The sequence below is a fragment of the Phascolarctos cinereus genome, unplaced genomic scaffold (assembly GCF_003287225.1).
Source record: "Phascolarctos cinereus isolate Bilbo 61053 unplaced genomic scaffold, phaCin_HiC Scaffold_8;HRSCAF=390, whole genome shotgun sequence".
Taxonomy (NCBI): Eukaryota; Metazoa; Chordata; class Mammalia; order Diprotodontia; family Phascolarctidae; genus Phascolarctos; species Phascolarctos cinereus.
The window spans coordinates 21632717-21645872 of NW_027556291.1; the positions used below are offsets into that span (position 1 = coordinate 21632717).

A 13156-nucleotide genomic window follows, 5' to 3' on the forward strand; every position below is an offset into this window, starting at 1 on the left:
TTTATTGCAAGTCATTGCTCAGTCATCCATGTAAAAACTCATCCTTTCACTAATTCTAGGAACACACTCATCTTTTCAGCTTTATCTTCCATGATTATCATGGCAAGCAATGTCTGAGTAATTAAAATGCCTTTAGTACCAGAAAGGCAAAAAAACCCTTGGCTATTCAACCAAAAGATTGTTTGGGTCAAGTTGAGGAACCCCTACAGCCTTCTCTTCTTATACATGCTTACAAGACAGTAGTCAGGGAGAGATGGGTTTCCTTACCTACTCCTACTGAGTGAAGGAGAATTTCCTAGATTTTCTTGGAATATCAGAGATGATGATCAGGAGAAAAATACAGGCATTTTACCAATTTTGTTTATTTGTTAGGTTTTATACATTCAGATTAAAAAAAATTGAACATAGAAGTAACTAAATTTGCTTTTTTGGTTAGTCATTTTTTCAGTTGTGTCCGACTCTTTGTGGCCCCTTTTTTGTGGGGAGGAGGCATCTTGGCAAAGACACTGGAGTGGTTTGCCATTTCCTTTTCCAGATCATTTTACAGATGAAGAAACTGAGGAAAACAGGGTTAAGTGACTTGCCCAGGTCACAAAGCTAGTCAGTGTATGAGGCTGGATTTGAACTTGGGTCTTCCTGACTCCAGGCCTGGCACTCTATCCACTGTGCCACCTAGCTGCCCTTAAATTTGCTTACACTTAGTAATTTAAACTAATTTCAACACATAACATAATTCTTTAGTCACTCCCTCTCAGTCCCCATCCATATTCTTTGTTCATTCTCAATTATTTTTCCTCATACAGTTATAATTAGTGTGTACTAACTGCAAGCTTTCCTTCCTATTAGAAGGGGAGGTAAAGAACCTCAGGGAAGAAGAGCAGGTGGTCACAGTGGGAATTATCTTTCAATGTCTCCCTCTGAATAGAAGGTAGAGGGGCATACTCCATGTTATCAGGAACCAATGAAGTGTTCCTTAGAAAACTGGAAGAGTGAATTCAGTGTGAAAGAAAGAAGAAAGAGGATCTGGGAGATAGCAGGAAGTGCTGACTAGTGTCAGAAGACTGGAGAATAGAAGAATGTCAAAGAGAAGGAAGGGAAGAAGGGCCACTGTACACATGTAGCTAAAAAAGACAATTTTGAGGCTCTTCCTGAAGAGGAGGGAGCCTTTCTATTCTGAAGAGGAAGCATCTGCTTCTTTCTTCCTTTCTTTTGTCTTTGAGCAGTGGATAGCTTTTATTTCATCCCTCCAGAAAATATAGACTATATAAGAGATTCACAGAAATAGACAGCAGCTTGTCTTTCAAAGAATAATAAAGTAAATTCCCAGGTGCTGTCCAGTGAGAGATGAGTTAGCGGAAAAGAAGAGCAGTGGTCTGAAGGGTACTAAGGCAGTTGTTGAATTCATAACAAGAAGGTCTGTATCTCAGACACAACAGAGAGTCTCTCAAGATAAAAAATAGTTGACTATTACCCACTTCTGGTGATTCAAATGGGTATAAATGCTAGAAGAAACATGGAAAATATTACAAAGTATTGGGCAAGAAAATTAAGACCATGAGGGTATGGGTCATGTTTTTATCATTGTTGCCCAAAGAGAAGGGCTTCGGAAGGTAAAAGCAGACTGGGGAAGCAAACAGCTATTTAGGAAGATAGTGTCTAAGAATGAGGGTTGGATTTGCAGACCATTGTTTAAAAGGAATGCCAGTCTTTTGGCAAAGGATGGATTGCATCTAACAAGGGCTGATGAGAATGCACTGATATGATATCTTGGATATCGAAATCAAAAGGATTTTATGTTGAAAAGGAAAGTTAGGGAGAAAAATGCTTATGTATAGCTACCAAACTAGATAATACAGAGAGTTGCTACAACATAGAGAGAATAGGTGAGACACCCAAAAGTTCACAGAAGAAAGGAATCAGCAATGAAACCCCATGGCTTCAGATATCTCTATATAAACATACAAAGTATGGGTAACAAGCAAGATGAACTAGAGATCATGATGCAAGGAGGCAAATTAGGTTTCATAAGTCACCAAGGTATCACTGAGACTCAGTAAACACACTCCCATAACCAGAATGCATTTTTTTAAAGCATAGGAAAAAGGATGGGCTAGGGTATTACTATATATTAAAATATACGTGTGTGTGTGTGTGTGTGTGTGTGTGTGTGTGTGTGTGTGAGAGAGAGAGAGAGAGAGTATTTGGATAAAAATGAATGGAGACAGAAAAATAAACAATTTTATCAAGAGGATATATACTACAGACCACCTAGATAAAAAAGATATGTAAGGAAGGAATTCAGGAAAGAGCTTGGCACAGAGGCATGGGATAGTAATGATTTGAGGGCTTCCATTATCTAACCAAATGCTGGAGCTCTCTCTGGCAAAAGCAGAGCAACTGATAATTTCCTAACTATTGCATCTTTAATGATAATTTCATCCTTCATAAGAGAGAGGAATCAACAGGGGAAAATTCTATTCTGAATACAATTCTTGCCTTCAGAAAAGAACTAGTTCCTGAGGTTGGAATGAGAGGACCTTCAAGAGAATGTGATTAGTCCATCTTAAGAGTTTGTGATACAGAAAAGAACTAGTTCCTGAGGTTGGAATGAGAGGACCTTCAAGAGAATGTGACTAGTCCATATTAAGAGTTTGTGATAGGGCTCAGATTCTTAAAATCTAGCCAATAGCTTACTAATGTTTAGACTCCTTAAGACTCTGCCCAATATGATGGATGTTCTAATAAAACCTGTCTTTGGCTGAAAAAAAAAAGAGTTTGTGATAGACCAGGAAAGGAAAGCTGGGTGCCATCTACCATGCACCCTATATTTTGGGAAAGTCTTCAGAGAAAGAATAGGTAGGATTTTATAGACTAAAATTTTACAGGGGAAGTCAGCCCAAAAGGGACAGGAAGTTCTAAAGGATTAAATTCTGAAGGTAATGAGTAACCATTCCAAAATGAAGGAAAAAAGGGAGTTATCAGAAGAGATTTATGTGGATACACAGGTGACTTGTCAGCTATCTGAGAGGTCAAAGGGACCTGCTTAGTCACAATGAATACATTTTTAATGTATTTCTATATTCTATTAAATAACAACTTATTTAGTATTTTTGCATCTATATTCATTATGGAAATTGGAATAGATTTCTTTTTTAATATTAGCTTTATGTTAAGATCAATATCATTTACATCATAAAAAGTATTGGCATACACTCCTTATTTCTCTATATTTATGAAAAATAATATTATATGGGAATTATTTTTCCTTGGAAAGTTTGAAAAAAATTCTACTGCTAACCCATCTGGGCCAAGTGTGTGCGTGCTCTTAACATTTTTTACATGTATCTCTTTGATGACCTCTCTTATTGCTTATTCTGGGAATAGACCATTAAATTGTTATGTCAATTTAAGTAATTTATATTTTTGTAGGTAATCATTTATTTCCTTTAATTTTTCTAATATGTTAGGTAGTTATGCATAGCATTCCCTAATAATATGCTGAATTTATTTTGTTTGTTGTGATCTATCTCTTTCATTGGTAATTTTGTGTTTTCATTCCTTTTTTTAAAAAAAATTGTCTAATGGTCTATCAATTTTATTTTATTTTTTAAAATCTATTTTTTTTTTCATTTTTTCTCTTCTCTTTATTTATATTCTTGGCTTTATACTCTTTCTTTGTTACCTTTCCTATCTATTACTGTCTTGTTCTTTTCTAAGCACCAACTTAACTGATTTCTTTTTCTCTTTTTCTTTCTAATGCCAATGGATCTCTGATCTCAGTGATTTCAGAATTCCCTCTGGTGATGAAAATTGCAATCCAGCTATGCCTTCCCATACTGTGAAACTCTTGTTCATGTCCTCCTATGAGTTCAGTACAAGAGATCTAGCCAAAGTGCTGAGGACCTCACTTGTATTCTCTTGACATCACAAAGATATCAACAGAGCTCTCATGCAGTGCATCAGCTATGCCTCAATGTTGCCTTATGGAGTGCCCATATCTTTTGATAATTCATTTCTTTGATGACATCTTTTATCCAGTTTTGCCAGTGTAATTCTTTATTTGTGATGTGTTAAGGTCTGCTCATGCACACCACATTCCTCTCCATTATCTTTTAAATGATCCTCAACTTCAATTCTTCAGGGACGATAGAAACACTCTAAATTTGCCTTTAAAGAACAGCTTTGACTATGTCCAATAGATTTTTATATGTGCCATTATTGTTATCATTGTCTTTTTTAAGACAAAAAAGTTATTATTGTTTTTTTCTAATTTCTTCTCTAATATAATCATTGCTTAACACATTGTTTTCCAGTTTCCACATTTTTTAAATTACTTTTGCTGATGCTACTTTTATTTAATTCTAATTTTATTGCATCATGGTCTGAAAATACATGTAATGCCTTCATTGCTATAGAAACAAGAGAGGTTCAAGTAGATGCTATCCCAAAGACCACCAGTTGTTGACATCTTTGGACTTTGATATCTGGGAATGTTTGGGGGGATTTCTGAAAGATGCAGGCCAGAATGAGTTAGTAGTTGGAGAGGTGAAGAATTTGAGAGTTCATGCTTCATCTTGGTACCATGTGGGCATGCACATAGGTTGGACAGCACCATGCTGGATTTCTGGGTGCTTCCTTCCCTGCCCTTTCTTTCTAAGACATAAACACAGCTGCCACCCTTGCTGCTGTTTCTGTTTCTGTGCTGGGGAGATGATAATAGAACCTTCCGAGAGACTCTCAAGAACAATGGCTGGAAAGATATAACAATCATACTAATCACAAGATATTTATCTTTCTCTTCTTCCCTCCCCCCCCCATGACAGGTAGAGCAAAGTGAAAATGAAAGAATCAACCAGTCACCTTCTGAAAGAAATCTCAAAATAAAAACTCCCAGGAACATTATAGTCAAAATTCAGAACTTCTAGGCCAAAGAAAAAATTTTGCCAACAGCGAGAAAGAAAGAGTTCAAGTACCAAGAACCAAAGTCAAGAACACACAAGATTTAGCAGTCGTCACTATAAAAAGAGTAGATACCTTGGAATACAATATTCCACGAGGCAAAAGATTATAGGTTTGCAATCAAGTATAACTTACTCTAGAAAACTAAATATAATCCTGTGCAGGAGGAGAGAGGAGAGAGGGGAGCAGTAAAGGACACACCTTCAATGAAAGAGAGGACTTCCAAGTACTCCTGATGAAAAGACCATAGTGTATAGAAGCTTTGAAATACAATCAGGAATCAAGAGAAATGGAACAAAGGCAAGTAGAAGAGCAATCATAAGGATGCAGACAAGAGGAAGTTGTTTACAGTCTAGTACGGGTTGATGTGCCCCCGTGGACTCCTATTATCATCACGGGTCATAAGGAGAATCTAATAAGACATAGGGCCTGAGAGCGGCTCTTTTCATGTTTTGATCCTCTCAAAAGAACAAAGGAATGGGAGAGGAAAAGGAAAAGGAATACACTAGGAGGGAAAAGAGGAGAGGAAGTGTAAGGAAAAGTAACTCATGTAATTTGGATATGCAAATAAAAGACTGTGCAAACAAGAAGGAACAGGAGTGGGGGGGGAGTCTACATTTGAACTTTACTGTAATCGGAATTAGTCGAAGGAGGGAAGAATACACACACACACACACACACACACACACACACACACACCCCAAAATGGTACAGAAATACAGTTCAACAAACAGAGCACCAAGAGGAAAGGGAGAGAAGGGATAAGGAGGAATAAGAGGGAGGGCAGATTAAAGGAAGGACTAGGCTCACACAAAACAAACTAGTCATGGAGGGTGGATTTCATAGAGGGGTTTAAAAGGAAAGAATGGGAAGATAAGAACCTGTGACTGGGCTCTGAGTGAGGGAAAGAGAAGAGAGGAAGGAGAGGAGAAAGAGCTGGCATCAAACCTGGAGTACCAGTGCTAAGCACACTCCTTCTCCCTCACTACTATTTTCTTCTTTTTATAAAGAGGCAGAAAATTCTTCTCAATGTCATGATCACCCATGATTCCAGAGGACTCTTGATGAAACATGTTACCATCTTCTGATAAAGAGATGTGTTGATCAAGACAAATTTTGGGGAGGACATGGCCAATATGGGAATTTGTTTTGATTAATTATGCATATTTATTATAAGAGTTTTATTTTTCTTTCTTTTTTAATGGGAGAAGGGAAAATGACACAGAGAGAAGGTAGGTTTTTGTTCACTGAAAAAATGAAAATAATTTTTTTAAAAAGAGAGGGTACAGGTTGAATGCAGCCAAGATTAGGAGGGAAACAGTCAACTGGGGAGGGGGAGGGGAGAGCACTGCATGAAGTTTACCTGATAAAGTTTTCATTTCCAAGCTATATAAGGAACAGTTTCAAATTTATAAGAATAGTAGCCTTTCCTCAACTGATAAATGATCAAAGGATATCAGTAGGCAATTTTCAAAGGAAGAAATCCAAACTATTGCCAACTACATGAAAAATAGTAATCATTAGAGAAATCCAAATGAAAGCAACTCCAACATTCCACCTCATACCTTCAAATGGGTAAAGTTGACAGAAATAGAAAATGACAAATGTTGAAGGTGCTACACGAAAACAAGCACATAAATGCACTGCTAGTAGAGTTGTGAATTGGTCCAGCTGTTCTAGAAAGCAATTTGGAACTATGCCCCAAAGTTACTAAACTGTACATATCCTTTGACACAGGCCTCACTAATCCTCACTACCAGGCATATATCCAGAAAAGCTCAAGGAAAGAAGAAAAGGACCCACGTGTAGAAGAACATTTATAGCTGCTCTTTTTATAGTGGCAAAGAATTGAAAACTGAAGTGATGTTGAACAAATTATGTCCTATGAATGAAACATCACTGTACTATAGGAAATGACAAAAGGAACAGTTTCAGAGAAACTCAAGAAGCCATTTATGAGGTGGGGGAAACCAGGAGAATTATTTACACAATAATAATAACATTGTAAAGACAAACAACTTTGAAAAATTTAAGAATGTTGATCAATGCAATGACCAATCATGATTCCTGATGATGAAGGATGTTACCCACTTCCTGGCAAAGGTGACAGACTCAGGATGCAGAAGACATATGTTTTTACATAGTCAGTGTGGGAATTTATTTTTTGCTTGACTATGCATATTTATTGCAAAGGACCTCCTTTTTCTTTTTTTCAGGAGTGAGAGAAGGTAGAGAGATAAAATAATTACTAATTAAAAAATTAAATAAAAGAAAATATACAAAAGCTGGATAATAAAACAATTTCCCTTTTAAAACTGAGCCCATCACTTTCTCTTATAAAATTTGTTTCAACAAGTTTTCCTGCTTCTACACTATCCTAAAATGTTTGAACTGGTTCCACAATCAAATCGACTCCAAGAAGGAGTCATTAAAGATTAATTTAATACTATATAATCCTTATAACATAAGAATTTAATTAAAGTGCACTGACATTTCAATGATTCCAAGAAATACAAATGAGACATCACCATTAATAAAAATGGTATTTCCTTGAATAATCTCCCAGTTTTGTTACATATGGACTTTTTGATGAGATGTTTATCTTGGTAGTGGGTTTTTCTTAAGGACCCTATCAGATGCTGAAAGTTACCTAACCTCAACACAGTCCATCAAAACATTCTTTTAATTTCTGTTTACCTATAGAAATGGTTTAAGTTACAACAATCCATAATGCATATTGCAAAATGAACTAGAAGGTGTTCTTAGACCAGAAAGCAGTCATTTTTCCTCTGAATATTTGATGGTACCTTAATGCCTGCCTCAAAAGAACAAACAGCAGATAAGATTACACTTTAAAATCACTAAAATACACTTCAGACTGCTGGGATCAAGATTTTTTTAATACAGAAGACAAACTAATTTGAATAGCAGATTATTTTTTAAAATAGAATAAGACAACCTGAAGAAACCTCCAGATATCTTGTAGACTACTGACCTCATCACTGATCCTTTAAACCAGGGGTAGGGAACCTGAGGCCTTGAAGCCACATGTGGCCTTCTAGGTCTTCAAGTGGGACTGGATTCAGTCGAAGGGCCTCACTTGAGGACTTGGAGGGCCACATGTGGCCTCGAGGCCGCAGGTTCCCTACTCTTGCTCTAAACAAATGTTTTGTTTTGTTTTCTGTAACATGCTGAAAGTCTCTACTTATCCAAACAGGAGATTAGGCAAGGACAGGTCTGAGGGTAAGGTGTTGGTAAAAGCTAGTTAGTATTTACAAGGGTATGGATCTTGGTTGCTGGCAGGACAGAGGAAATGTTGTCCTAGAGTTGTTCACAGCTCTAGTCTTAGTGGTCATCCCCCATCTAAGGATGTCCTTAGACTGCAGTCCTTGGACTATTTGTATTAGATCAGTGGGCTGAATACCATCTGGGGAATCTCGACCACAAGTTAATGATATGCAACAAATTCTACTAGGTATGTTGACAGCACTAAGAGATTAAGTCCTAAAGGCACAAGATCATGCTGCAAGAGTCTCTTTACTATGAACCTGGCTCCCTCAGGATTAGTTAAAACCTTTGTTCAGTCAATACTTTCTACCCGTTAGTGATTAGGGACAAACAAACATGGTGATGGAGTGGGCAGGGTGGTGAAGGGAGGCAACCTGTGATATGATGTCCTTCCTGTAGTGTAGTCACAGGCTGCTTTGGTTAGGGATGGCACACATCTAAAGAGAAGCCAGTGCCACACAGGAATTCTCAAAACAATTTGAAAACACAATTTTTATTTCACTTTGGAAAAGTATATTCTGTAAAAGTTTAGGAAGAATGGAAACATCACATGATCAAATATGAATAGAGTATAAAAGCACCAAGAAGACTCTAGGTGTCATACAAGGAGCATCTAAAGGGAAAAACAAAAGTTCCTTTCACACATACATCATGGAGGAGTTGGAGAGAAGAGATGTACTCCAGAAGAGGCTGTCCGACATGTTAGTGGACATGGTATTCACACTTGTGGGGTGGCTCAGAAATCAAGGGTATCTCCACTTTCTCTCCCTACATGCCTGAAATTTTCATCATCATTCACCCTTTAGAATGAAGGTGCAAAGGGCCTCCAGGGAAATGTAAACATGTAAACAGGGATATCACCTATCTGAATAGATTTGCTTATTAAATTATCTGGAAACAGAACAAGGGATGGGCACATTTTGACAAAGCAAGGAAGAGTGAAACCTGGTGGATTATTAGAAACAGTATTGTTCCACTACTAGCACTTTTTACCTCAAGTAGTTTTACATAATGTCTCAGCCCATATAGATCATCTACCATAGCTCTAAAGGCAATCAATTCTTTTTAGGGTAAGTAGTGTCAAGTTATTCCACTGAAGCCCAATTCTAATGCCCCATCACAGCATGGAAAGGACCCTGGGCATTCAAAGGCTATGGCAGTGGATCTCAGGCTCTGGCTGCAAGGATAGTCCTGGCATTAGATTATCTGCTGTCAGAGAACCATCCGAGCTAAGAATACCTATTGTCCAGACTATGACGTGCAGTTGGATGGCCAGCACATGGAATTAGTCCATATCTCTTGGACAGGCACTGCAGGTGGACAGTGAGCTGGGCCCAGAAATGAATAGCAGGAGGAGAGCAGGCTGGATTGCATTTGGGAAATCACACAGTGCTTTCAATGAACCAGAGCTGCTCACAGCTGCAAAAATCCTTCTTTTTGACAGCAATGGGCTCTCAGTGATATTCTATGACTGAGAATCATAGACTACCACAATCTCATAAGAATGAGAAGTGCGGGTGATTCAAGGGAAAATGGAGAGAAATAGGGTGGGTGTAAGGCAGCAGCATATTACTAACATTGACTTACACACAGAAAGTGGTATAAATGGCATCATCAGGAATATACGTGACAGAAAAGCAGATGGAAAGCCTGAATGGTGCACAAATAGCTACAAAATATTTTTAAAAATAGTATTGTTGGTGGACCTTCTATGGGGAATTTGTGGAAAAAAATAGAGACAAAAGTCACATGAGATGAGAGAGTATAGATAATGATTTGCACTGGGGAAGGAGTACTCACTCTATTGCTAAAATGATGGCACCACTAACATAGTGAATTAAGTAGTGAAGAGGTTAACAAGGTAATATGAAAGAGGGAATGAAAATGATAGGCTCTCATCCTATTAATAAGAGACTTCCCAAGATGACTATGTTCACTTTATTCAGACAATGGGCAAGGGTCCTTTGGATATGTGTTTAGTGGTTTCAGCTGAATCCCTAACTGAAGGTCAGGCATCCTTAGAAAGGAAGAAAAATGACAAAGCTAGAAAGGGAAATGCTTTTTAATTGATTTTTTAAAAAAAACATCCACAGCATTCAGCTCAATAGATTAAAATTTCTATTAAAGCCAGGCTTGTGTCTATGTGTGTACAACATAATAAATGCATCTTTATGTTAGACCTGGAGAATGAAGTGGTAAAAAATAGAGCCAAGAAGGATTTTCACATGGGAAACAAACAATTAAGCAACTGTAATGCATCATTAATTAACAAAATTAAGTTAACTCCTGTAGGAGGAGATATGGAAAATGCTGGAGTTGGGTCATCATTGGTGACTACATTCTCTCATCTATGAACTGCTCTATTCATGTTTTGGGAACTTGATGCCTATCCTGTTCACTGGCCTGGCATTGCTAAGCGACGTGAAAAAGTCTTAATGTAGTCTATAGGGACAGCCCTTAGGGCAATGTACTGGTTGTACAACAACATATAAAGGATTTAAGTGCCTTGTGTTTCAGTTGAGTCAGCTGTGAAATGGGGGTACAACATACACATGTGGGGGGAAGTCCCCCCTTGTTTATCAGAAGGAGCATTGTGTGGTGGGTAGGAGGAGAATTGGGTTTGAAATAAGGAAGGTCCCAAAGTGGGCTTGGTTATTATGTCCATGTGATCTGGACACGTAACTTCCCATCTCTGGGCTTTAATGTCCTCTTCTGTAGAGTGAGAGGCTATAAAGGGATGATTCTGGGCTAATTTCCACTTTTCAAACCTATAATTCTGTAAATATTTGTGACTGAAACACAAGAATACAAATATAGTACTAGAATACTTCTGACACTAAGGCAACAGGCAGAACCTCAAGAATTATATTTATCTATATGGAGGAGTCAATCACTAAGGTAGATGTATTCATTTTCCAGAGGCATTATTGATAACACATACTACAAACTCATTACTATGTCTGAATGTTTGGAAAGAATAAAGCTAGATGCAATTTTGTTCCCATTTCTGGCATAAAATATTTTGAAGATAGGTTTAAAATCACCTTAGTCTTTGACTCCCTCCCCCCATCCTCCCCCTTAGCATTGCTGTAGCTCTGGGGCTCCTAGGAAACCTGCAACACGTCACATTTCAGTTACATAAATGGGGTAGATGTTATGTTAACTACCCCCTTTGGTGATACTCCCAGCTCCCAATCACTAATACACAAAATCACATTATCAAATCAAATCAAAAGGTCCATTATCACAGCAAATGAACCCAGTGCTAAGGATGAACACGCAAAGAGACAATTTTATTTTCCTTTAACAGGGCAGTCTTCTATTTCAGAAAAAGTACCCAGTGGACAATACTGGTAAAAAAAAAGAAACTAATATTGTGAATCTACACAGCACAGTATGATTAGAGGCCTTGCTCAAATTCTGAAATTGCATCATTTTGCATAGTGAACCCATGACCTCCCTATTATTAAGAATATAACACAGACACAGACTCTTAGGGCTGGAAGGGACCTTAAAGATGTTTTTAAAGTGGGGAGGTTGCAAATTCAATACCATTCAACAAGATTTACTGAGTACCCACCATGTGCCAGGCACTGGGAATACAAAGGCCCAAATCAAACAAGTCTCTGCCCTCCCAGAGTTTCTATTCTACTAAGGAGTAAAATGAAGTGACTTACCTAAGGTCACACAGCTACTTCTTAAGAGCCTGGCTCTGACTGAAATTTAAGAGAGGAGTCTGAAAGTTACATATATACTATGCTTAACAGATTGCTATGAGCCCTGATTTCCCTGTAGAGCAGGTTAAGGCACATGGGGAAGAGGATGATGAAGGTTACCTAGCAGTCACCCCACAGTAAGACAGCAGCCAGAGAGCTCCTGCTATTGAGGGTGACTACCAAGCTCACTGTGCCCTTTGCACACTGTTACCGATGCCCTCTTGAAAGCACGTCAAAGCTTTCTGGGCTGCTGCTAACCCTTTCTTTCCGGCACACTTCCTATAGAGATAATGCCCTGTATATGCCATGCTTCAGGTCAGCCTCTACCTGAAGAAGTCCCACTCAGTAAGCCTTCCAAAATTCTCACAGCTCTTCCTTAGCTGACTATAATATGATTGATTGTCATGGGAAAAGACAATGGAGAGTGAAGAGGGCACCATGTAACAAGAGTTGCTGGGATACTAATTAGACAGAATAATTTAACTGATTCAAAGCAGATTAAAATATTACCTTCTGGGTGTGGAGGACAGCCCTGATTCCCTGGAACAATGTACAGGTTGGAGACTTAGGGGGCAGAGGCGCAGAGAATTAAGATTCTACTTAAAGCCTAGGATCTCTCTTCCCTGTTCTTTGCATTTAGCTTCTGAAGAAACTGTAACATCAGGAAGTGACAGTGGGAAACAAGAAGAATTCCTACTTCTCCTCCACAACCACTGTATCAAAAAATATGAAAGTAATGGAAATGGCATCTGGAGATTCAGTTTCAAGAAGGAAATCCAGTCTCAGCGAGGCCCAATAGGTTGGAGTTTGAAAGAAGGAGGTCCTGGATGAAGAGAAGTTTTTCACCATGCAATGGGGATTCCAGAGGGCACAGTGGAATGGCTAAGCATGGTTGCAGTGAGACATGGGTATGGTTGCTGGGGATGATGATGAGATGACAGGAACAGGGAGAAAAAGACAGTTTTCTCCTAAATGGTTCATGAATGATATATACAGCGATAGGGAGAGAAACAAGAAAAGCTTAAGAAGTAGTACTGGGTGGCAAGTTAATCGAGAAGCTTCCGATCTCCAAGGAGTATTGTGGAGAGAGCTAGAGCTGCTTAGAGTTTCCTCCTTCACCTGGGCGGGGGGAGGCCAAGTGATGGGGGCAGTGGGGGACAGATAGACAAATGTCTATATGTGTAAAATAAGGG

The 13156-nt window shown here is 38.4% G+C and overlaps 1 protein-coding gene across 1 annotated transcript in view; it reads right to left on the reverse strand.

The window, feature by feature from the left end:
- The window catches only part of LOC110193009 (connector enhancer of kinase suppressor of ras 2-like), a 556515-nt gene that overhangs the window by 378581 nt on the left and 164778 nt on the right, over positions 1–13156 (reverse strand). The window lies entirely within an intron of this gene.